The sequence below is a fragment of the Equus asinus genome, chromosome 17 (genome assembly GCF_041296235.1).
Source record: "Equus asinus isolate D_3611 breed Donkey chromosome 17, EquAss-T2T_v2, whole genome shotgun sequence".
Lineage (NCBI taxonomy): Eukaryota > Metazoa > Chordata > Mammalia > Perissodactyla > Equidae > Equus > Equus asinus.
In genome coordinates, this window is record NC_091806.1 from 6,429,514 (window position 1) to 6,456,814 (window position 27,301).

The 27,301-nt window shown below is 40.1% G+C and overlaps 1 protein-coding gene across 17 annotated transcripts in view; it reads right to left on the minus strand.

Moving 5' to 3' along the window:
- Positions 1-27,301, minus strand: part of LRRC4C (leucine rich repeat containing 4C) — a 1,166,212-nt gene that overhangs the window by 154,511 nt on the left and 984,400 nt on the right. For 2 of the 17 annotated variants that reach the window (XM_070487557.1, XM_070487556.1), the window contains exon 1: positions 3,917-4,880. The exons of 11 other annotated variants lie outside the window; for them this stretch is intronic. The gene's annotated coding sequence lies outside the window, so the exon portion shown is untranslated. Of the gene's footprint in view, positions 1-3,916; positions 5,839-27,301 lie in introns of those variants that run through there. 4 more of the 17 variants (XM_070487554.1, XM_070487555.1, XM_044750122.2 and 1 more) reach the window with 4 other exon arrangements.

A 27,301-nucleotide genomic window follows, 5' to 3' on the forward strand; every position in this document is an offset into this window, starting at 1 on the left:
TCTTAAAATCTGTGAAACTGTTAACTTCAGTGAGCTTTTTTAAAATTCACATAGATTTCAAACTGCTTTTCTAGTAGAAACGAAACAGTATAAAAATCCAATGGGCAACTCCTCAGCCTGACAGTCCTGTTATGATCCACAGATATGACATCAAGAATAACAATAATTATAACAGTAGGACTCTTTTCCCCTCAAAGGGAGAACATGTCTCCGGAAGCACTTTGACAAACAGAACACAAGGCTGCTGTTGTAGGAATGAAATTATGAGCAATGCCCATGACTGGCTGTCTCAGAAAACCACTGGCGAGTTCATGTTGGAAGTCTTGCACATGCAAACAATAAGACTCATATGTCTACATAAACTCTTAATTCCACGCACTCTATTGGGGCCTTTATCGTATCTCAAGGTGAAGATGTCGTTTAACTAACATAGGATTCATTATAACTAGGAAGACTGTGAATCCAAATTGTGGACTTGGGTGCCTTAACATGCATAATGGAATTTTACACCATCTAATTTAAATTATATAATTGCCTAGAAATCTGCCTTTATTTTGTGCATTCCGGGTCCAGGCAATGTAATATGTACCTAAAATTACACATTTAATATACAGGAACTATCTTATCCAACTTTTAGAACAAAAGTGCACATAACACAAGAACAGCATTCTTTTTCCCTTAAAATTTAAAGTAAGTATTATTTTTGCTGAGATTTATTTTTCTATACTTTAAAGAGGAAAATTTGATTTTCAGTTTCTAGCTTGAAGCAGCATTTCATATCTAAAATGATATACTGCAGCCAATCTGTCCTGACAAGACCTCAAAAGAAGAATCTGGCAGCTACTGTAAGGTCAGTCGCACGTCCCCTAGTTCTCAAGTGTTGCCACTAGAACTGTTAAAGAGCTTGACCAGCCTGTATTCATTCCAAGAAGTTAATCCAAATTAATCCAAGAACACCCACAACAAACAGCTCTCCTTAGAGGGCCTATTATGCTTGGGGCTTTGCATAACATTACTTTTAATTCCAAAAACGATTCTAATTTGCTGAATTTCAATTTGTTGATGTTATCATTCCCGTCCCACAGATGAGAACATTGAGGGCCAGGGAAATTAAAGGTATTGCCCAAAGGGCACAGTTATTAAATTAGAGGAGGAAGATATTTGCAAAGGTAACTTGGAAATTTGTAAACCCCAGGAGCTTTCTGGGCCAGTGGTCCTCAGCAAAATCCCAGTATACAATTACCTCCTCACAAATGCTACTCACTGGGCACCAACTTAGGCCCCGAAATAAATTCAGGAGGTAAATTTCCAGGTCTAGCATGGCCAAAATTCTTTCCTCAGTCCATGAACAAGTTGCCTAAAATGCTGTGCCAACTCTGACTGCCAAACCAAAGGAGATAAGCCCCAAGCTGGGCAATCTGTCCCTAACTGTAGAGCTGGTGAAGTGATGCACCAGCATGAAAAACGATGGCATCCTTAGATGCTCCATCATCTGCAGATTCGAAGAATGTGTCTAAGTGGAAGTGGGTAGAAGGACATATTTAAGCCCATAATTTTAGGCATTCATATTCATTTTTTCTCTCTCTCTCTTCCCACCCCTCTGCATCCCCATCCCATCTCTCCTCCTTCCCTCTCTCTCAGGAAAGTTTGCAGGTATGTGTCAGTGTGGAGAATACAGAGAGGAGGTAGTAATGTCAAGTGAGGAATGCACTTTGAGGTCTAACTGGAGTAGCAGTGAAGAAATTTTGATGTCAAAAGAAAAAGAAAGAAAAAAACCTCCACTGATGGGCAGAGCCAAACTGACTGCAAGGCTGGGTTTCCCACATGAAGCCCAGAGCTGAACAAGGCAGTAAAAACCATCAAAGTTTTTTTTTTTTCTTTTTTCTCTTTTTTCAGTTGTGCAAAGTTGCAACTGAGCAGGAACTTCATAAAACTCGAGTCAATCAATCTCTTATCACAAGTGGTGACGTAACTGTGGTCATATAAAACAAAACAAGCAAGCCAACAAAAAAACTACAAGGAATTATAAGATATGCAGGAGGCTATAGGAAGCTCAGGGAACAAAAAATAACTCCGTATGATTATTTTCATAGGGTAGCACATTTATTGCCTGATCTGTGTCCCAAGGGGAAACATGTGCCCAGGAAAATAAATTAGAGAAGGGCTCAGCTGAAGGCTAGTTGAGTTAAGGAGTAATGGAAAGGATAAGGAGAGATGATGGGATTGAAAGAACAGACTCAGAGGCTTTTAGCAGGGTGTTCCCAGTTTCTATTATCACCTCTGTAATATAAATCTAACTCCACAGTTCTTTAACGACTCTCCAGGGACCACCACTCACCAGATTAAATGTGCCCAACACCCAGAAAGGACCCAGGAGACTGCTGCCTTTCATCTCCTTTGAGATATGCCATAGTCGTAGATCTCTCCCCCCGGCCCCCGCCCCTGCAATAGTATCATTGCTAGGATTATCCAAACTCTGCTATTCAAAAAAAAGAAAAAAAGACTAAGAAGACATATGGATGTTGGAGATGTGCTACCCTTGAGGTCCCGAGTGGCAGGAGTTTATTTCAAGCTCTCAGTACCTTCCTTGACCCTTCTAGATAAAAATGGCAGCTATGGGGACAGAAGTAGCCATGCCATGCCTGACTGATTCCTGCCCAGTTTGGTCCCAAACTGACTTCCGTCTGCTGTTCGGATGTTTGTGTGAGCGACCTGTCTCATAGGGTTTGCCCATTAACCAAAGAGTTATAACTTCTCTTGGCCTCAGTTTCCCTTTTTATTGGCATTAGATCTCGGAGCAGTCTTCTTTCTCTAAAGTTATATGAGTCTATGATTCTGATAGAAGGCCCCAGAGAGGAACACAGAAGCGTGAAAAGAAAGCATTCTTTTTCAAAAGAAAAGAAGAAAAGGCAGCTCTGTGACCCCAACAGCTCTGGGGGAGGGAGGTGATGGAAACAGGGGTGATCCTACAGGCCCTCAGGCTCTCTAAGCATTTTCAATCTCCTCCTATTTTTCTTTATTGGCCTCTTTCCCCCAAGACAAAGCTGGCACACGGGAAGCACTGTTGCTCAACCCACCTCTTCTTCAGCTCCTTTATCTAAGTTACGACAGGACGCAAGATTGCTGCCTTTTTCTCAAGAGCCCTGTCCTGGTGATGTTGGCAAGTTTTCTGGTAAAGCCCAAGCCAATTGCCCAAGGCATCTACAATCTATGTATAGTCTCCCCGTTATCCAGAGAAGTGGTTAGTTAGCAGGGGTGGCGTTCAAGAGACGTGAGTCCTCTTTCTCTCATTCTTAGCACTGGTGAGAATCTAGGTAATGTGAAGACCACACTGGAGCATGTGTATGCAAGACAGATGGGGGACAGTGCAGCCACCTCTCTCCACCACTTCCTCCCCCACATCCACTCTCCCTCCCTCCATCCACCCACTAGCAAGGAGCCATCCTTCATCTGCTTCCTTTATTATCATATTTTTGTGTTAATACATTCTGTTGATCTGCAATGTCAGGTTGGATAATGAAATTTAAATTGGGTCCCTTCGATTTCCAATGGCTAAATATTTGTGCATCTAACTCCCGGGCTGACATGCAACTTAAACGCATTCTAGAATGTCAATCACAGAGCACAGGCACCCCACACTGCAGCGGCTTTCTTGGGGAGATCTTTCTTTCCCTGGTGAACATTTGCAAAGGCATTTGCCCAGGATGCAGACAACCTGCATCATTATAACAAACCAGCTTATCCGTGAGCACAGCCTAATGGAGCAAATGCGTGGGCCACCTTCTCCCTGTTTCTGGCCCCCAGTAGCCAGGTCTTTAAAAATCACACTCGAGGGGGTGAGGAGACAAAGGGACCAGGAACGCTAAATTAATGGACAGTTTCTTCACCAATAAATAAGAAAATAAGGATCACTCACTGTATTTCAGACTGATCACAGCAACATCCAGATGGCAATCCAGGTGATTAAGAACAAGCAAAAACGCATGATCTTGACACCAAAAGGAAAAAAAAAAAAAAGGAAAAAAAGAAGGTTGATGAAGAAAAATCCAACTGCAATTATCCGTCAATTCTAGTCAACATAGGCACAAATCCAACTGTGCTCTGCTGGTTTCTCTCCCCCAATCAATGCCTCATTCCGCCGCGGTTAACTTTTCTTCTCCGAAATTTCTTTGCAGATGTATTATTAATTTCCTCTCCTCTTGTGGGAAATTCAAAAAGAAAAGAAAACAGCAGCATATCAGGTCTTTACTTTCCTAAAAAAGCCCCCAACTTTTCATTGCAAAAATATCTCCTTGGCTCACTTTCTCCTTTAGAGAGAAAAATGAACATACTTTTTCTTTGTGGATCCTCGGTTCTCCATTTCCAATCATCCTGTGGGGGGAGGGGGGCAGCTGTCTGATTATTATTTATTTATGTCAGAACACACCAACCCCCGCGGGTCTGACACTGGTTTATTTCATTTTTCAACGCTCGCTGTGTGCACATATACACATTTGTGTTAAGATCCAGGTCTCAGAAGAAAAAGCTTCGTTCTTCCTTCTCTCTTGCACGATCAGTTTATCCACTGCGTTCGGTTCCAAGAGAGAGCTGCGTCCCGCATCCTTCATTTTTGCAAGGCACCCAACCGCCACTGCCACCAAAAAAAGTCTCCTTTTACATCGCCGATTCCTCTCCCTAGCCCCCCACCCCCCGTCACAGAATTTCGGGATCAACTCCCCCTACTCGCCACCCTTCCGGCCGGCCCCTTTTCCAAAGATCTGATTAGATTTCTCATCACAACCCAGTGCGCAATTGGATTTTTGATTTCAGCTACCCGGCCAGCCACGTTCCCCTCTCCCTCCAAACTCCCTGCTATATCCTGTCTCCTTCCCCACACCGCCTCTGCAATTTCATAATCTCACGTTAAATGGAGTGCGGGGGGCGGGGGCGGGGGTAGTGGAGGAAAATTTCAAGGCTCCGTCAGCTGTCAAGAAGAAACCCATTCCTCCCCCCCGCTACTTTTTTCCTCTTTTTTTTCCTAAGGCTCAGGGTGGCTTTCGCTTCCTCTGTCCCCGCCCCCACCCCCGGCGCCCAGTCCAGATCCTCCAGGTGTTGCAGGACTCGGCGATCAGGGCCGGGATCACGGGGGAGACGCGTGACGCGGTCCCTCGCTGGTGGCCCCTGCCAGCCCCCAGGTCCCCTTTTCCTCCATCAGCGGGCAGCGGATGCGGGGACGCCGCGGCGAAAGAAGTTCAAACTGGGCTTTTATTTCAAATGGGGAGGGCGAAGTGAGGGGACCGACCGGGTGGTAGGCAAATTAAAAAATAATAGCAATGAGGAAGAAAATAGAAAATGGAACAAGGAGATACCAAAAAAAAAAAAAAAATCCTATTCGCTGGCTCCTCTCATCCTCCTCGAATGAAACTGCAGCTTTGATCTCATTTCCAGCTGCGTCGGGTACATTTTGGAGCCACAAGTTGGTTCCTCTCCGCGTAGATCTTCCCGGCGGCGGCTGGTCCTCTGCGAGGAGACGCGTTCCCGGGAGCGCAGCTGCTCCGCGCCATCCTTAGCGCCATCGCCCTGGCTCAGGGGTCCCTGCGCGGTAGAAACCCCGGTCCCCTTCCATCGACTTAGGCTTTAACTCTCTTCCTCCCCCTCCCGCTCCTCTCTCCCCTCTTTTCCCCTCCAATAAATAAATGCGCTCCGTGTGCCGGCAGCAGACTTTGGCAGGCTAAGCTTTCTCTCGGCTAATGCCACGTCCCGACGTTTGGGGTGCTGGCTCCAAAAATCTCCTCTCGGACTGCAGTCCCCTTTCCTCCTCTGCCCCTCTTTCTTTCCCCTATTCCTTTCCCTTTCTCTGCTTGTGATCAGTGAAATACAATTACCCAATTACCTCCCATCATCTTAGCACTGATTGGTCAATTGCATTAACACTTGAAGTCAGGGAAGAGGGGAGCGGAGCCTCTGCGGTGTGGTGTGGCACCGCTGCCACCTGGAGGGTAGAACCAGAACAGCTGAGTTTCAAAGCAGCCCCCACGCTCAGAGATTAGTAATAGGCAAAGAAACTCAGGGGTTGTGTGGGAGAAGTTGTCAATTTTTTCTAAAAGCTTGGCTGTTTTCCTCCTGAAAGCCAGGAGTTGGAACTACAAAGGGGAACACGTGGAAATCAAATCACCACTAGGATTCAAAATATCACCGAATACAGAAAGCTGCTGCTTTCAGATTGCTGGGCAAGAGCCTCTCCCCTCCCTAGTCAAGCACGCTGGTCACAAAGTAAGGATTAACACGGTGCTATTACCTAGGATAGGCTGATAGAAAAAATCTAAGAGGAGCTGAAAAGCTGCTAAGGAGGGAGCCTGCTGTCCAGCAGGACCATCTCGCTAGGAGGAAGCACTGAAAAGGCGAGATAGGAGCCTTCAGCCTATGCAGTGTAGCAGTAAATTGGCCTGTTCGGTTTGTACAAGACATCAGGACCGTTTGACAACTCAATTCCAACATTCCTCACTCCTGGTTGTGGGCTTTTCCATCAACTCATGTTCCGGGGAGGGGCGGGTTACACATTTCAGCTTCACTGGGTCTTCTTAGAAAGATGGAGGGGCCCATAAAATAATATTAATAATATATTTATGTGAGTTTCGTTCTCCACTGTATAATTGTCATAAGGCCGGTTCTGTAAGTGATGGTTACTCATTTTATGTCATTCAGGTATGTGACCTTGAGATAGGAAATGGATAAAATGAGGAGTGATAATTCAAACAATAAAAGATTATATATGTTGGGGGAGAAAGGCAAATATATAATTCTCTGTTTTAAGCTGCATAATTAATCTGTGTGCTGACTTTCCTTACTTTTGGGATATCAGAATATGGACTTGGTTTAAAACCAATTTTACATAGGCTGTAGGCTACTCTATTCAAGCACAAGATATACTTGAGATTTGAGTTTTTATGTTACAAATCGTAATAAAAAGCAGTATTTGACAAAAAAGGAGAAAGTTTTGACTAAGGGAACGTAGAGGCATATTCAAGTTCACGCCAAACGTTCACTTCTTTTCCTTCCTGTTCTTTTTATAGTACATGGACATTTCCTAATCTAGAGTTAAAATTTTTTTAAAAAATTACATCTTTACATTTCTTTGGGTACTAAGCACATCCTCTAATATGTATTTCAGATGTCAGCACCTGCAAGAGGAAAGGTCCTTCCTTACACATGGATTGTGATTTATTATAATTTCTCCATTTGGGGGAGAGCTTTGATGTAGTTATGAATTGCATCAAAATGTGAACTTGTTGAGGGGTAATGCTATTGCTGCTATTTATAAATAAATGCTGTACTGATTGCTTCAGAACACTGGTAGGCAGTTGACTATAACTTTAATTGGTCTTTTGAAGCTCTTAGCCTTATATGCCAATTACAGTTTATCAACTAATAAACCATTAAAAAGTGCACTCACTAGCTGCTCTAGATAGCTTCAAAGGAGTCCACCCTCTGGTTCTGAAGCAAGCTAGAAGCCATTTGAAATGAAAATTTTCTTTTTAGGGACTTTGACAGCCAGGGAAAGGCCAATGATTTGTTTTTCAAAGCTGATTATTAGCTACCTACCAGACATCTTTAAAGCCTTTCAGAATGAATTAATCTATCAAACAAAGCAGCAGGGGAGGATCAGCGCTGTTTAGCCAAAAGAAAAAAGGAAAGGCTTCCATTCTTGCTTGCATTCCCATTCAGCAGCCACAATTTCTTTTCCCACATCAGCTACCCTTTCACACTGTACAACCTTGAATTAGTCATTTGGCTTTCTTTCCTGATTCAGACTCAGTGATTATTGGGCATCCATATGGCGTGGTCTTTTGCTGACTTCTCATATACACCACCTTATTTAAAACCTAAAAAACCCCCCTCAGAGATTTTAAAGATGGGGAGAGTGAAGCTAACATCACATATTTGGTAAATGACACAGACAAGTTTTGAATCCAGATCTACTCAATTCCAATTCTTCCAGGTTTGCTACAGGTCTCGGTTTGGAGAACGTGGAAAACCCATTTAAGACAGTTATGAGCATGTAGGCTGTCATTATCAGCCCTGAATCCCAGAGGTGAATTCCTAACCCCACGGAGGAATGGCATTGTTGCATTTGTCACTGAATGACCTTACTCAAAGAGAATTGTAATAAGTAAACAAGCTAACTCTCATACAAATAAACATGCAAACTAAATTGTTAAATAAAGACATAAATATAGATATTCATTCTGTAGAAATTGCCAGGTACTGTCAACAATGGCAGGACATGTGTTCAAGTAAAGTTCTTTATGAAAACTCTTTTAGAGGAAATAATTGTCCGGTGAGTAACGGATTGGTCACATTGTCACACTTCCAGGTAGCCCATCTGGTTACCAAAAGGATGGACAGGACAAATGCTATTAAAATGAGATGACTTGGGACCAGAGGGGCACAGTGCTGACGTGGCAGGTCTGTCTGGACACACAGGATGCTGTGTGTTTTCCTTTCCTGATTTGTAGACATTTGGGTGATGAAACAAAACTGTCATACTATTTCACTGTGTGCTGGTGACTCTACCTGGTGTAATCTTTAGCAAACAGCAGAGGACAGCATCTTGTTATCAGAAATACAAAATAGCAAATAGAATGAATTCAGTCACTTTGCTTACAAATAGAGGATATATGGGTGTGTCTATTGTGCTTATTAGTTTGATTTAACAGACTGTCAGCTACTCTATTCAAGCACAATACGTACTTAAGACTGGAGTCTTTTTTTTTTTTAAAGATTTTATTTTTTCCTTTTTCTCCCCAAAGCCCCCCAGTGCATAGTTGTATATTCTTCATTGTGGGTCCTTCTAGTTGTGGCATGTGGGACGCTGCCTCAGCGTGGTTTGATGAGCAGTGCCATGTCCGCGTCCAGGATTCGAACCAATGAAACACTGGGCCGCCTGCAGCGGAGCGGGCGAACTTAGTCACTCGGCCACGGGGCCAGCCCCAAGACTGCAGTCTTTATGTTACAAATTCTGGGAATAGGTATTCCCTTTTCACTTCCAATACTATTAAATAAGGACTAGAATATCCTGTGGGATAATCGTATCAAGCTTGCCTTTGTAGTTACACATGACATGTGAATTAACTTCCTGAGACCACTGTCTTTTGAAAACTATTTTAGTAACAAAATGCTGTATTTAGTGAGAACTTACTATGTGTTATGCTAGACAATATTCCAAGAATGTCGTATCTGAGAACCAGAAGCTATCCTAATAGTTATCTATCCTTTATTCCTTGAAATATAGATGAAGATACTAAAGTCCAAGTAAATTTGCCAATTTCTGTTTTTTTTAAAAGGATCTTCTCTGTAATGGCCACCCTCCTCCTGGCTTCTACTCCATATAGTCTAACTTTTCTGCACTCTCAGACTTTAAATTTTTTTAATAATAACTAGCACTTAACGATAGCTTATGAATTCCAAGCATAATTTTGAGCATGTTACACATGTCAACTCATGTGATCCTCTCAACAATTTTATGAAGTAGACATAATTACCATCCCATTTTATAGATAATAAAAATGGGGTTGAGATTACATAAGGGCACCCAGCTAGGAAATGACAGAGGCAAGATTTTTAATTCAGGTTATTTTGCTTCAGAGATCATAGTTGGAACAAATACTGATGCCAGCTCAACACAAGGTTGACATAAGGAAAGCCATATTGTAAAAAAGAAACCATACTGTAACTTTGAATAACCTCTGACTCACTAACTCAGCTGGATCTGCATCCTCCAGGAGATCTAAGTGCTCTGTAGATTTTATGACCCCCCTGCTTGTGCAGGTACCTCCCGGCTGTGATAAGACGATAACTTTGTTCTCTTGAGCTCCTTAGAAAGGTGATGACCCCTGGACAGATGGTCAGTCTGGTGTGGCCACTCCCAGTCTGTAACACCAGAGGGTCAACATTCCTAATCCCCTCCTCTGTAACCCACTGGCCTGTAACTTCTTCAAGATTCTGTGGCCCCCTTAAGGTGGTTCTTTTGGACATTAGTCGGCCATCTTCCCTCTTGCTAACAAGCTGTAATAAAATGCCCTTTCTCTGCCACCATCTTGCCTCTTGACAACTGGCTTTTGTCTTGCAGTGAGCAGATCGTGCCCTTTGTGCTATAACAATACTTCCTAGTGTTACTTGTTACACTGGATAGAAATTATTTTCTCATGTCTGTATTTTCCCCTAAACCATGACTAATTTCATGAGAGCATTTTTTGGGGGTATTTCTAATACAGCGCACATAGTTGAAGGAATAAATGTGCAAGATTATGAAATTAGGAAATGGAAGAACCTACATCTTTTGTCTCTTACTGAATATTCTTTTCACTGTGGTAAACAAAATTTTGGAAAGATGAGATACTGCAATTACTAAAAACAAAAGCTAATAAAAGATACCACCAAATAATATAATTTACTCAGAGAATTATAACTTCTGTATCAGTTAGCTACTGCTACATAATAAACCATCTCAAAATTTGGTGGCTGAAAATAGCAATCATCTATTCTTTCTCAGGAATCTATAGGTCAGCCAGAGATTAGTTAAGCAGCTCTTCTGATCTTGGCTGAGTTCACTACTGGCTGGTCTAGAATGGTCTCATCTAGGGAGTATAGGACAACTCACCTCTACTCCACATGTCTCTCTCCCTTTATCAGCTTGGCCTAAGCAAATTGCTTGCAATAGCAGAAGTCCAAGAGAGCAGCAGAAAGTCATGATTACTTTTTCAGGCTTCTATGCGAATCAAGTCTGCTAACTTCTCATTTGCTAAAGCAAATCACTTGTTTGAAACCATTGTTAAGGAATGGGACAGGTCATCCTGCCCACAATGGGAAGCCACTGTAGAGCTACATGACAAAAGAGAGAAAAGAATCAGGATGATCATTGCAATCAACCACAGATCTTCTCCTTAAAAATAACAGATGTCCTTAATGATTACTGGAGTTTACTGGAAAGAAAATTCTCCAAATAAAGGGTCATTTAATCCGTCACTTGCTTATTTCAACAGATGGATACTAAACTCCCATTATGTATCAGGTATTGTGGAAGTTATCGCTAACTCCTCTGCTGGCCCCACTTTCCTGATCACATCTGTTAATGTTAGTTCATGAACAGTTTACACATCTGCCCAATTCTTTTTACTATGTCACTTTACAGAGACCACTCTCAAGTTCCTCTGCTGAGTCTTTTGCTGGTCTTTCCTCTTATACATTAGATCCCCTCTCTAGTACCAGTTAGCTTCTGAAAAAGAAAAGCTGATGAAAAAGTTTAAATGAAGAAACAATAAAGGAAAAATATGTTCCATATGTACAATAATAAAAAACCACAATGCTGGGAAAACTATTTGCAATGCGTAGATCAAAGGATTCATAGTCTAAATACATAAATAGTTCTTAGAAATAGATTGCAGAAATAAAGGAGAAAAACACAAATAACCTTACAGATGAGTAGGAAAAAAATACATTATAGTCTATTTGCAAAAGAACTGGTTATTTTAACACTTATTGGTACCTACATTACTTAGCACAGTGCCTGGCCCTTTGGCATCTTAATACATTTTGAGTGAATGAATGAATGAACTATCTTTTTGGTTGAGGGAGGAAAGCGGGTAGATAGTAGGTATGCTGATTACAAGCAATGGGGATAGAATGTGGTCAGAATTTTACCAGAAATAAGTCTAAATAGCTGAGGGAGCAGAAGAGGCAGTAGCTACCTCTATGGGGAGGCAGTTCCAGAGGACTTTACAAATAGGAAACCTAAATATGTTAAAAGCTTCATGAATGTTAGTGTACAGTTGGTGGACGCAGGATTGCACATTTTGTAGGCAGAGGACCGAGAACAAGGCGCTACCTCCAACATTCTCCTTTGTCCTTAGCTGAAGATGGGGTTTACAGTAATGGCTTCCACCATTTTAGTGAGTTATTCAGTTTCCCTGGGTTTCTCCCATGTATACATGTTATTAAATTTGTTTGATTTTCTCCTGTTATTCTGTCTCCTGTCAGTTTAATTCTTAGACTAGCCAGAAGAACCTAGAACCTAGAAGGTAGAGGAATAGTTCTTCCTCCTCTATATTGGTCCAAAGATTAGCAGAGCTGATGCTTAGATAAATTACATACTAGTCATGGAAGATATGATCAGACTATTAAATGCCATGCAGAGATCAAAAGTGTCTTCAAATGTCCTTCTAGTCTTTCTAGGAGGGTATGAATTGCAAACGATGTCTTGGAAGGAAGAGTTTCAGTGAAGGGGAGTATCTCGAGGCAAGAGTCTTCCTTTCTCAGACCACACTAGGTGACATGACAAATTCTAGGAGTCACTTAAAATAATAACAAGAAAGCTGAAGGAAACAATTATAACAATTTGACAACCAATTCCGAACCAAATTAGATCCAATTACATTTTAGAAATCCTTCTTAAATGGTGACCCAAGCACTTGCAGAACACGATCTCCTCCATCAAATGTTTCTAAGAGAGGCGGTATTGGTGCGTAGAAACTACAAGGTGGTATTTTGGTACAGTCTAAATTAGGATTCTTTGCACTGAGAAGAAAATTACCCGTAAAGGTATCTTTAAAACTCCACCAGGAATTAGTAGATGGTGTGAATCCAGTTGCGTAATTTGGGAAGACAGCTGCATTTTATCTAGCTAAATCAGCACTCGATACTAAACAACTCCTAAAGAATGTCACTTTATTCCATCATTAGCCATGCAGTGCAGATTCAAGAAATGACAGCCCTGTTGTCCCCTCCATATTACGATTGTGTTTTCAGGAAATGAAGTGCATGGATTTCAAAATTCAGTTCTCTTTGCATTGACGATGCATTAGCACATCTGTGATTCGAGGCCTCCAGCTGATTTAGTGGTTCATGATTCAAATAATGTTAAACAATCTGCATTTTTCAATGTCCAGGTTTCTCACATGCACAGCATTTTTGAGGGAAGCGAATGGCTGTCTAGGAGATGGTGCAGAGTTTTTTAAACCTAGCCTATTGTATTTACACAGAAAACGGAAACACCTTTATCTCTTGTATCAAATAATTCTCCAAACACTGAAAATGAGCACATATAAAGGAATATTATTCAGAGTTGCCATTCAAAATGGGAAACACTGGGAAACCCTTGATTCACTACACAGATACTTTTAACCCATCAACAACTGTATGACTTTTATAAGGCAAATGAAATATAAAATAAATATATCGGAGGCAAATGAAGACTGAGAGGTGTTTCGTGGAGTTGTGGTCTTATTGAACGGAGTGATCACTGGGTGATTGTTAAGCGATTGACTGTTTGACACTTTACTACAATCTCCAGCTAACAATCTTCCTGAAAAGGATTTTTATTAAAATTTTAAGAATTTTTATGAAAGTTCATATTTTCACCAGGATAACAATTATGCCCCCTTGCAGAGGACCCGAATGGCTATTTTTCCAAAGAAGACATACAAATGGCCAACAGGCACATGAAAAGATGCTCAATATCACTAAACATCAGAGAAATGCAAATCAAAACCACAAGGAGTTATCACCTCACATCTGTTAGAATGGCTGTTATCAAAAAGACAAGGGATAACAAGTGTTGGCCAGAGTGTGGAGACAAGTGAACCCTGAAGCTCTATTACTGAGAATGTAAATTGGTACAGCCACTACAGAAAACAGTATGGAGTTTCCTCAGAAAATTAAAAATAAAACTACCATATGATGTGGGAATTCCATTTTGGGGTATATATTCCAAGGAAATGAAATCAAGATCTTGAAGAAATATCTGCACCCCCATGTTAATTGCAGTATTATTTACAATAGCCAAGATGTGGGAACAATCTAAATGTCCATTGGCAGAGGAATTGATAAAGAAAAATGTATATATATACACACACACACACACATATATATGAAGATTATTCAGCCAAGAGAAAGAAGACAAGTTGTGACAACATGGATGGACCTTGAAGGAATTATGCTAAATAAAATAATGCAGACAGAGAAAGACAAATACTGTATGGTCTCACTTACATGTGGGATCAGAGAGCAACAACTCAAAATCAGAGAGTAAAATGATGGTTGTCAGGGGCTAAGGGATAGGAGAAATGGGGAGATGTTAGTCAAAGGATACAAATTTCCAGTTATAAGATGAATAAGTTCCTGGGATGTAATGTGCAGCATGGTGACTATAGTTAACAATACTAATTCTATGCCGGAAAGTTGCTAAGAGAGTAGATCTTAAATATTCACACCACATACACACACACAAAGGTAATTACACCAGGTGTTATTGAGGTAGTCATTTCACGATGTATACGTGTATCAAATCATCACATTGAACATCTTAAACTTACACAATGTTATAGGTCAGTTACATCTCAATAAAGCTGGAAAAAAGGAATTGAAGGATAGAGAAAAAATTATGCCACATTGAAATTTAATTTCTTTTTTTTTGAGAAAGATTAGCTCTGAGCTAACATCTGCTACCAATCCTCCTCTTTTTGCTGAGGAAGACTGGCCTGAGCTAACATCCCAGCCCTTCTTCCTCTCCTTTATATGTGGGATGCCTACCACACATGGCTTGTCAAGTGATGCCATGTCTGTACCCGGGGTTCCGAACCGCTGAACCCTGGGCCGCCAAAGCTGAACGTGCGCACTTAACCGCTGTGCTACCAGGCCAGCCCCTTGAAATTTAATTTCTTAACATTAATTCTTATTAGTGATTCCTCAATTTTTTTGTTATTGTTCTTATTGATTTTAGTGGCTACATTAAACACCCACTGAACTTTCTTACTTTTTCTATTCTCAATTCTGCTTCTTTTACCTCTAGAGTTAGAGGGGGGCAAAATTATCATATTGGAACAAAGCTTATCTTTGAAGAGGCCAACTTCCACATTTCGATGTCTTTTCCTTTTTTATTCCTCTTTACATAAGCCTAAGGCTTCTATCTTAGTATTCCTCTTCTTCAAGAAGAAAAATACTAAATAAACAAATTTACATATAGATGCTAATTAACAGTTTAGTTCAATCTAATTCAATTCATTCATTCATGTAGCAAATTTTTATTGAGCACCAATTTCAATGGGTTCTATCTACTACATCTGTGCAAAGTATTGGCACCTTTCCTTATTTCTCAGAGATGCTTACATTTTTAGGAAGGATTAGTGTACACTCAGAAAGGGGAAATGCTTGATCCAAGGAAGGAGCATGGAGTGCTGCCAAGAGCAGCAAGGTTGGAATTGCATAGATCTGAGTTTGAATTTGACAAACATTCACTGTTTGTACTTTAGGAGAACTGCAAATACTTTAGGGCTGGAGCTTAAGGAGAATGTGTAGCACTGAAGGAGATGAAATGCCAAGAAACGAACCTGCATATAGCAGCCAGATCAAGGATTCTCTTTTTTTTTTAAGGAGTTTGTGCAAAAGTCAAAGGGGCAGCATCGAGGGATATTAAATTAAGGCAACATGGTAAGTTTGGGATTTTCAAGACGTTACAAGGGGCATTATGCAGATAAAATGGAGAAGAGGAGCAACTGGACCCAGGAAAACAATTAGGAAATTGTGGGAGGTTAGAAGGAGCCAAACAAAAGCAGGAGCTTTGGTGGGCCTGAAGAGAGGGAGATGGGTATAAGAAATGCCAAGTGTTAGAATTTACAAAATTCTATTAATTTGCGTGTTTATTCTTTGTGCATCTATGCATGTGTGTGAGTGTATACACGTGTGAAGTTCTATTTGGAGGCTATACATAACTTCCATTAAATATAATGAAGTGCTTCCTAAAAATAAAGCTCTTCTGAACAAGAAATGGGCTGCATTGCAAGACTGTCATTGGAGTTGCTCAAGTGTAGCCTGGGTCTTTAAGGCAGGCTTAGATTAGATAAGCAGTTGCCAAACATTGTCCCTGATTAAATTTCCATTGGTCTACCATAGCAAAATGAGACAAGTAAGGGCAATGTAGTGAGTTTGTCCTGTTAATTAGTTGAATTAAAAGCAAAAATCTTCAATTTGTGATTGTCTCTTCTATAGTTTTACAACTATAATCTCCTTTCTAATTTTTATTTAGTAACATTTTGAAATGTAAAAATCTGGCAAAATAAAACTTTGAAAACACTCTATTGAGCCATTGTCTTTTTATTCATTTTAATGACGTGAGCGCTGTCAATGTCTGGGACCCCCTAGACTGATGGCCTTTGAGGGCCCTCTGGACTCTTAAATTTTATGCTTTTATCAGAATATGTCTGCTTGGAGAAGTGCTTTCATGTAGATCAACAAAAAGGTGTGATTGACATTATTCGACCTTTCATAAAACAAATCAGTTGTCTCAGACTATAACTGCAGAAAATGCTCCCAAAATTTCCAAGTACAGGCTTTTTAGAAAGCTAAATTCTAAAGTGAAATTGATGACATCTTACAAACATTTGCTCAATGTTCCTTTCACAGCAAAATACAACATTGGAAAAATGTTAAAACCAAATTGCCGGTATCACTCACCAAAGCTGACAATTTTGGAGCCCCCACCTACAGACCTACAGCCTTGTGTCAAGGGATTTTCCATTTGGAACTTCAGGGTCCTGAGGGGCCTTGGCAGTCCACACTCTTTTTCCTTAAGGTACTGCTGACAAGCACTGCCATTAAACTAAGCTTCGAGTCAGAGAAGGGTGCCTGTGCAGTCAAATGCCACAGGATTTCAAATGGAAATGACATGAATTAATTTCCTGAGAAGAACAAAAAGAAAAGGAAAATCGAGAAGAAAGGCAGATTCCTGTAACACAATACGCAGATTAACAGCACCCGCTGATTGATTAAGCGTCAAAAACGTACCTTTCAGATATAAATGAACGTACTGAAAGAGTTTGGGGGCTCTCTAGCTCTCTCTAATTCATACAAAATATTAACTGATAAGGTCAAGGTAAAATTCATTTTTCTTAGTATCTTTAACTTCTTGGCCACCCCAAACCATAAACTTTTGGACAGTAGTGCCTGGATGAAAGAGGATAAGAACCACCCAAAGGCGTCTCATTGTCCTAGGAATGAAATTAAAATCCCTTATACTGACTTATAAAATTCTGCTTTTCCTGCCTTCCACCTTCTCTCAGCCTTTCCTCAACCTCATCGCTTGCTCCTGCCCCTTAGCTTCTCCAGCCATCGGGCCTTCTTTCTATGCTGACAGTAGAGCCTCGGCACTAACTGTTCCCTCTGCCTAGAAATTTTCCTCTCTGTTCTTTGCAGGCACTGATCTTTTTGATCTTCTAAGAGAGGCCATCTCTCTCACGCAGCTGAAGTAGCCACCCAATGTTTATCATATCACCATATTTTAATTTTGTGCAGAGCATTGATGTGTCTTTTTAATTTGTAGAGTTGTTTACCTCTACTGGAACGTGTTGTCCATGGGAGCAAGGACATTGCCTTTCTTGTTGAGGGCAGTGTCCTCTACTCACAGGATGCACAGAGAAGATGCTGAATTCAAATTTTTGAATGAAGAGTTGAAACGGTAAAAGTTAGATCTGGAATCCAACTGGACAGCGTTGACAAGGGGTAAATATAGGGATTTGAGAAGGAGGCATGCTGTTCCTTTCCCAATTATTCTGTGGTCACCCTTGGGTGGGGCTTAATTGAATGAGGACTTTGCATCCAGTCTTATTTATATTCTGTTGAATACAGAAAAAGGGAAGAATTTATGTTGCTAACTTCTAGAAGTGCATATATAATATTGGGTAAAAGCTTGGGCACTTAAGTCCAACACCTGAGATTTGAATATTGGCTCTACCCCTTCCTAGCTGTGTGACCTTGGGTAAGTCACTTAAGCTCACTAAGCCTGAAAAACCTCATCTATAACTGATCACATCTGTCAGACAGGGTTATGAAGATTAAAATGAAATAATGCATGCAGAATAGTAAGCACAGTTGCTGGCACGTAATAAGCACTCAATAAGTATTAGTGGTATTTGCTATTATTAATAAATTATAATTTCAAGCTTTCAGTTATGGTGGATCCTCTCTTCTCTTCCATATGTTACTTGGCCAGCCCTGTCAATTTGGGGCTGTCTCTTAATAATGCAGCAAATATGATAAAGAAAACAGAACCTCCCTCTTTGGACAACCCTTCCTTGATATCTCTTCCTATCTCATTCAGCCAGAATGCCCGGCTGGAGGTTAAAGTTACTTTCATCTACACAAATCTACAGCAAAATGAATGTTAAAACTGTTTTGGGGAGCATATTAAAGAAAATGTCATTTTGTCCTTATCTTTCTTATAAAGATTTAGTTACCGTATCTTTAAAAAGGTCAAACCTTTCTTCTGCCTGTTTCTAAAGAAATCTCAAAATGTGGTGTGACCTTGAGCTAATTGCGTTGCCTTTCTGTGTCTCAGTTTGTCTGTTTTAAGTGAGTAGAATGATTCCTAACACGTTGGCTGCTCACTTCCTGTAGTGAGGTGAAAAATTAGTTTCTCATGTTCAAAACCAGAGTCACCTTCAATACTCCCCCTTCACCCACCCACACATCCATTCATTCGTCAGGCTCTCTTGTTCCTCTGTGGGTAACATTTTTTGCCTGTTTCCCTTCTTGTACACTCCACGTGCTTTCACTTGTACACTCCACACACTCTCAGTTCAGACTCTGAACACTCTGCCCTAGTTCCAGAGCATCTTTTCGTCCCTGGTTTCCTCCTCCTCCAATAGAGCTCACTCACAGCTGATACATAGCTGAAAGGACCGGCTATCATTCAAACCATTAGGGAACATTTATTCGGTGCTTACCATGTCTCAGGCACTGTGCTAAGCACTTTACAGGCATTGTCATTGAACTACAGCTCTAATGATTGGCATGCCCACCTTCAGAGAATCTCGTTAGCTACTTGATTATATCCATAGTACTCACTCTCTGTAATAGCGCCCTAACCTTGCTCTGCCATGTACTCTATAATGATATCAGGCAAGATACGTAATCTCAAAAAATCTCAGTTTCCTCATATGTAAAATAAAGAAAATAATAGTGCAAGCTCATAAGATTACTGCAGGGTTTCTTATCTGTGGCACAGTTGGTTGGCATTTAGGGTCAGGTAATTGTTTTGGGGGAATGCTCTGTGCACCAACATTTAGCAGCATCCCTGGCCTCTACCACTAGATGGCAGGAGCACTCTCCCTTCCCCTCCCCCACACCCTTCCTGCTTCCATTTTGAAGATCAAAGTGTCTCCAGACATTACCCAACCATCCCTTCATCACAAGCATACCACATGGGGATTGGGAAGAATAAATCAGATACTTTAGATGCTGGATGTAAATTGTTCCCTTCAGTGTCTTAGTTCTTGGGACCAGCTTGTATTTTTCCCATTCCCCAGAATAACCGGATGGTTTGTGGCTCCCAAGATGAGTCCTAGGTTTCCCTGCCTCCTTGCTTTGTTGTTCTTTCCACTGCAACACTCTCCTCCCTACTTCTGCCTTGGAAATTCTTACCCAAGCTCCAGAATACTTCTCCTTCCTGAAGTTTTCCCTAATTCTTCCCAACTGTATGCTATTTCTCCTCTAAGTACTTTTACCATCCTTTTTGTACCTCAGTCATGACTTTTGCATTCTACTACATTGTATAGTTATTGGAGTAATTATAACATCTCATGCTGGGACTGCAAATTCCATGAAAGTGAGATTCTTTGTTTTCTGTCTTTTTTAGCCACTGTAGAAGTGAACACATTGTCTGGCATATATTAGTTGCTCATTAAATGTTTGTTACATTGAATTTATGGCACAGATGAAATAAATGACTTATTATAAGGCAATGCCTATAAATGTTAAAGTAAACTAAAAAATGTTAAAGGATAAAAAATTAAAATTTTATCCAGATGCTTATTGAAAGACTCAGATAATTGAGTCAATAGAGGTTCTTTCTTTAAATTATTCATGCAACTGCCTTAGTTTTCTGCTTCTCTTTGCACGTGTAGGAACAGCTGAGAAAGAATTATAGTTGTCATTTGAAAACTGTTAAGTCATGTGCCTACTGATGGAATCCCTATTCTTCTGCTAGAAACAGAATTTATCAAATAAAGAGGTACAAACAAACCTACATTACTGCTTTATTAATCAAGAGGGAGGGACAAGGAGGCAATCGCCAGTGTGGAATGCTGTAAGTTACAAGTGAAATTGATTCTTTTTTCCCCCTGGACCTGCTGTCTTAGAAAAAGGCACCCCACCCCTCCCTATTCTACATACACTTGTTTGCTATGGAAGATGAAATTCCCTGCTCTCCAAGAGTTTGAAATCTAGAAAAGTTTATACGAAGCCATTTTTATGATGCATTCATGATAAAATAGAACAGACACTGATATTTGATTTGGGAAACATGGATTAGAGACTCAACATTACTCCTTCAGAGCATTGTGACTATGTTAGGCTGAATAATGGCTCCCCAAAGATGTCCACATCCTAAATCCCAGAACCTGTGGAGATGTGACCTTCTATGGCAAATGGGCCCTGCTGGTATGATTGAGTCAAAGAATTGGCCAAAGGGAGATTATTCTGGATTATGTAGGTGGGCCCAAGGTAATCATAAGGATCCTTAAAAGAGGAAGGCAGGAGGGTCAGAGTTAGAGAGAGAGTAATTTGAAGATGCCAAGGCCTCTGGAAGCTCGAGAAGGCAAGGAAACAAATTCTCCCCTAGGGCTTCCTAAAGGAAGGCAACTCTTCCAACACCTTAATTTTATCCCCTTGAGGCTGATTTTGGACTTCTCAGCTCCAGAACCATAAGACAATACATTTGTGTTGTTTTGAGCCGCTAAGATTATGGTAATTTCCTATTGCAGGCATAGAAAACTGTGACACTGAACTTGAATAAGTCTACTATCTCTTTAAGACTCAGTTTCCAATTTTCTAAAATTTGGGCAATATCTATGTAATCAGATTGAGTGATATAAAAAGACAAAGTAGTTAGACTTTGGCTATTTTGGACATTTTGCCATGTATTAATTATTTTTTTGATATAGTTGCTCAGTTTTCTTTCAAGGACTTACCCCTCAGACACTGAGGTAGGACTGACCACCTACTATAGTTATGTGGCAACAAATAGCTTGGCCAGTCAAAATAATTGGTTGTGAGGGGACAAGTGGCTCAAGGAAGGCCAAACACAAAATTTTTTACAAGTGCAATAAAGAAAGAGCTATCCTCGATCCACTGAGGTTGCCAAAATGACAGAATGTAAATTTGTTGTTGTCTGGGGATTTCTTTGCCACCAAGTAGGAGAAACTGCCTAGCAGTAAGGAGAGGATAGCTATGAAATTAAGACCTATCAATTCCACATACCACCTATGAGCATCCAGATTTATCCATGCCTGAAGCTACTCTCTTCTGAGATTTTTTTTTGGTTACATGAGCCGAAAAAATGTGTATGTGTATGCGTGTGTGTTTGTATACACATGATAAGTCAGTTAGATTGGATTTTATTTACTCAAAACAGAAAAAAATCTATGTGAAAGTGTGTGGCAGAGAATATACTATAAATATATACAATCAAATTATTTTTTCTCTATGAAGTATAAATGCTGATGGTAGGAAATTCAGATAATACATACTGACAAAGTACGTTAGCTAAAATATGCATCATCCAAAATTCCACAGCTGGAGATCATTACTGTTAATATATGAGTATTTTCTTACTTGACCATGAATGCAAAATGTAATAAGTAGGAGAAATTGGGTGTTTCTCTAGAGAGTGAGGCATCTAAAGTTGACCTTGAAGGATAAGTGGGATTTTGATAGGCAAAGATAAAGTTGTATGCATATGTACACACACATGAGTATACACACACATAAATATATATGATTTTTGACAAATGTACAAAGATAATTCAGTGAAGAAAGGATAGTCTTTTTCAACAAAAAGTGCTGGAACAGTTAGATACCCATATGCAAAACTATGAACTTTGCTTCATACTGCATGCCATATATGAATATTAACTCAAAATGGGTCATAGACCTAACATCAAATTATGAAATTTGTAGAAGAAAACATAGAAAATCCTTCTCATCTTGAGTTTGGCAAAAATATTTTAGATATGATACCAAATGCATGATCCATAAAAGAAAATAAGTTGGGCTTCACCAAAATTAAAAGCTTCAATGCTTGGAAAGATGTTGTTAAGGGAAGGACAAAATAAGTTGCAGACAGTAAGAAAATATTTGCAAACCATATATCTCATATAAGACGTAAAACCATAATAGACAAATAACTCACAAAACTCAGTAATAAGTAAACAGGTAACCCACACAAGAATGATAACAAATAAGCCATAAGCCATATGGATGGCAAAAAAAAAACACAATAAAAGATGCTCAACATCATGAGTGATTAAGGAAATGCAAGTTAAAACCACCACAAGATACCACGACACACCTATTAGAATGACAAAGATCAAAAAGTGTTGGAAAGGATGTGGAGGGACCAGAAGTCTCATACCCTGCTGATGGGAATGTAAAATGTTACAACTGCTTTGGAAAAAGAGTTTGGTTTACAGTATAATCCAGCCATCCCACTCCTAGGTATTTATATAAAAGAAATGAAAGCGTATGTCCATACAAATATTTGTACACCAATGCTCATGTTCATAGCATCTTTACCTGCAATGACCAAAAGCTGGAAATGATCCAAAAGTACCTCAACACCTGAAAGAATAAGCAAACTGCAATACGCCCATATGATGGAAGACTACTCAGCGACGAAGACAAATAGACTTTTGAGACATGCAATAACATGAATAAGTATGAGAATAATTGTCCTGTGTGAAAGAATCAGGTCCAAAAAAAGTATGTACTATATTATTCCCTTTATTCAAAACTCCAGAAAATGAAAACAAATCTACAGTGGCAGAAAAAGATCAAGAGTGGCTTGGGACCAAGTAGGGGGAGGAGGTTTGGGACAGAAAAAGGACATGGGAGCATGAGGAAACTTTGGGGAAGGATGCATAAGTTGATTATCTTGATTGTGTGATGATTTCACACTGTTCATATATGTCAAATCTTATGAAATTGAAACTTTAAATATGTCCAGTTTATTGCATACCAATTAGACCTCCAAGATGTGGGGAAAAAAAATGAAAAGCAAAGGAGAACACATGTGAATGAGTGTGAGGCAGAGCACAGGAGAGATCGGAGCCCAGTAGCTCCCTCCATGGCCTGAGCATGGAGCATATAAGGATAGAGGAAGCTGTCAACAGCTGTGAATAGCAAAGGAGATGAGAGAGCAGAGTTCTGAAGCCAGACTTCCTGAGTTCAAATCCTAACTCCATTATTTACTAGCTGTGTGATCTTGAAAGGTTAACTTTTCTCTCTCACTTTGTTCATATGAAAAGATGGGAATAAAAGTAGTGCCAGCTTCAGAGAATTGTTTTGAGGCTTATATAGATATGAAAAATTAATATATGCAAAGGTAATATATGTAAAATATTTGCCATAGGTAAATATGACATGGTTACAATAATTTTGGCCATTCTCATTATTATTTTTGAGCCAATTTCATTGATATAATCCACATATCATGCAGTTCACTCATTTAAATGTACAATTCAAAGGTTTTTTGTGCAACCACACCACAGTCTCATTTTAGAACATTTTGTCACTTCAAAAAGAAACCTTACCCATTAGTGGTCATGCCTCATCCTCCTCACCTTGCCTTGGGCAACCACTAATCTACTTTCTGTTTCTATAGATTTGCTTATTCTCTATTCAAATTGATATCAAACCACATTCATAGTCAACATTTCATATAAATGAATTCATTCCATATGTGATCTTCTGTGTCTGGTTTCTTTCACTGAGCATAACGTTTTCAAAGGTCATCGATGTCGTAGGATATACCAGTACTTCATTCTCTTTTACTGCCAAATACTATTCCATTATATAGGTACATGGCATTTTCTTCCGGTTATTATTATTGTAGGATAGAATATTTTTGTTTGAAGAGGAGAGAGAAGGAAGGAGCAGAGGTGTGATCCTAATGGCTGCCCAGCAACCTAGAAGCAGCAGGGAATTATATTTGACTAGAGAAGGGAAAGAGTGATTAAAAAAGAAGCTGAAAATTTCATAGACAGATGCAGGAGTTTCGTATGCGTCCCTAGGGCTGGTCCTGCCTGGGGTCCGAAGAAAAACAGGTGACTCATTCATTCTATACAGTGGAATCTAATGAAGAAGAAATTCCTGCTTTCTCACTAGCCCTGTTAGCATGGGCAAGTCATTTAACCTCCCCTTTTTAAAAAAATTTTATTTATTTATTTATTATTTTAATTGCAGTAAAATTGCATTATAACATTATATAGCTTTCAGATGTACATCATAATATACTTTGAATTCTGTGTAGATTACATCATGTCCACCACCCAAAAACTAATTATAGTGCATCCCCTCACATGTGAGCCTCATCACCCCTTTCGTCCTACCCACTCTCCTCTTCCCGTGTGGTAACCACCAATCCAATCTCCATTGCTATGTGTTTGTTTGTCATTGTTTTTATCTTCTGCTTATGAGTGGGATCATACAGTATTTGACTTTCTCCCTCTGACTTATTTCACTCAGCATAATACCCTCGAGGTCCATCCATGTTTTCACAAATGGCTGGATTTCATCATTTCTTACGGCTGAGTAGTAGTCCATTGTGTATAAATACCACATCTTCTTTATCCATTCGTCCCTTGATGGGCACCTAGGTTGCTTCAAAGTCTTGGCTATTGTGTATAATGCTGCAATGAACATAGGGTTTCAGGTATCTTTATGCCTTTGCGTTATCAATTTCTTTAGATAAATACCCAACAGTGGGATAGCTGGCTCATATGATAGATCTATTCTTAATTTTCTGAGGATACTCCATACTGCTTTGCATAGTGGCTGCAGCAGTTTGCACTCCCACCAGTAGTGTACGAGGCTTCCCTTCTCTCCACATCCTCTCCAACACTTGTTTCCTGTCTTGTTAATTATAGCCATTCTGACGGGAGTGGGGTGACATCTCATTGTAGTTTTGATTTGCAGTTCCCTGATAGCTAATAATGTTGAGCATCTTTTCATATGCCTGTGGGCCATACATATATCTTCTTTGGAGAAATCTCTATTTAGATCTTTTGCCCATTTCTTAAATGGGTTGTTGGGGTTTTTTATTGTTGAGCTGTATGCATTCTTTGCATATTTTGGATATTAACCCCTTATCTGATATGTGGTTTGCAAATATCTTCTCCCAATTGTTATGTTGTCTTTGCATTTTGTTGATGGTTTCCTTTGCTGTGCAGAAGCTTTTTAGTTTGATGTAGTCCCATTTGTTCATTTTGTCTTTTGTTTCCCTTGCCTGGTCAGAGATGGTACTTGAAAATATGCTGCTAAAACCGATGTCAAAGAGCGTACTGTCTATGTTTTCTTCTAGAAGTTTCATGGCTTCAGGTCTTACATTCAAGTCTTTAATCCATTTTGAGTTGATTTTTGTGCATGGTGTAAGGGAATGGTTTACTTTCATTCTTTCTCCCCTCCTCCCACATTTCATGCTTTTCAAATCATATATAGTCTCTTGTTTAGTGTGTGTCTATCCATTACCCTCTTATCATTGAAATAGGTGATTTTAGTACATTTGTCTTTTAACCTTCATATTATCTTCACAGGTAGCTGATCTGCTACCTTTACTATATTTTTACCTTACAAGTGATTTATTGCCTGTTCTTTTTGATAATTTTTTTTTATCCCTATTTGTGGTCACCACTTTCCCACTTAAATAAGTTCCTTCAGCATTTCTTGTAGAACTGGTTTCTTGGTGATAAACTCCTTTATTTTTTTCTTGTCTGGGAAGCTCTTTATCTCTCCTTCCATTCTGGATGACAACCTTGATGGAGAGAGTATTCTTGGCTATAGGATTTTTTCTTTTAGCACTTTAAATACATTGTGCCATTCTCTTCTTACCTATAGGGTCTCTGCTGAGAAGTCCACTGATAGCCTGATGGGCTTCCCTTTGTATGTCACTTGTGGCCTTTCTCTTGCTCCTTTTAGTATTCTCTCTTTATCTTTAATTTTGGACATTTTAATTATAATATGTCTTGGCATGGGCCTCTTTGTGCTTATCTTGTTTGGAGCTCTCTGTGCTTCCTGAACTTGGATGTCTGTTTTCTTCCTCAGGTTAGGAAAATTTTCCTCTATTATTTCTTCAAATAAATTTTATGGCCCTTTGTCTCTTTCTTCTCCTTCTGGATCCCCTATAATCCAAATGTTACCACGCTTGATATTGTCCTAGAGTTCCCTTACACTGTTCTCACTCCATCTAATTCTTTTTTCTTTTTTCTGTTCAGCTTGGGTGATTTCCTCTAGTGTTTCACCTAGATTGCTGATCTGTTCTTCTGCATCCTCTACTCTGCTATTGAGTTCCTCTAGTGAATTTTTCATTTCCAGTATTGTATTCTCCATTTATGATTTTTTTTATATCTTCCATTTCTTTGCTGATGAGCTCACTGTGTTCATCCAGTCTTCTCCCAATATCTGTGAGCATCCTTATGATATTTTGTTTGAACTCTTTGTTGAGTAGGTCACTTGTTTCTGTTTCATTTAGTCCTTTTTCTGGGGTTTTGTCCTGTTCTTTTGCTTGGAAAGTATTCCTTTGTCTCCTCATTATGCCTCTTTCTCTGTGCTTATTTCTATGTATTAGGTGAGTTGGCTATGTCTCCTGATCTTGGTCAAGTAGCTTTAGGTAAGAGATGCCTTATGAGGCCCAGCAGTGTGCTTCCCTCTTGTCACCAGTGCAGAAGATCCATGAGTGACACCTTGTGGGCTACTTGTGTCCTTCTGCTGTGGCAGGGTTGCTTCCACTGCAGGTACCCAGGGGATCTAGTTTTTCCTTCCCTGGCCAGCTGTTTGTAAATCCAGTTTGGGGAGCCTCAGCACTGTTGGCTACAAAGTCTATCAGCACACTCCTGTTGCAGTTTTCCTCTTAACTGGGTTGGTACCCAGTGTAGCTGGTTGCTAGGCTCAGGGGCTTACAGTTGCTATAGGCCTCAGGCCTACAAGGCTGTTGTCAGTTCTCTTAGGAGTGCAGCTGAGTGGGGCTGGCCCTAGGCATGGGGGCACTCAACTGTTTCAGGCTTTGAAAGGTGGGGCTGATCCTTTTTATGGCTATTTGTGATGCACAGGTCTCCTGCCACTGGTAAGCCTCACCCACAGGGCCACACACACTGCCAACATTGTCCTGGTCTGTGCACACTTCTCAACCCCTGGAGTGTACCCCGATGCCACACTGCAGAGGCCCCCACCTCTCCACCAATGCCCCCCACAGTTCACCTGGTCCTCACACAGGCCCTGCCCC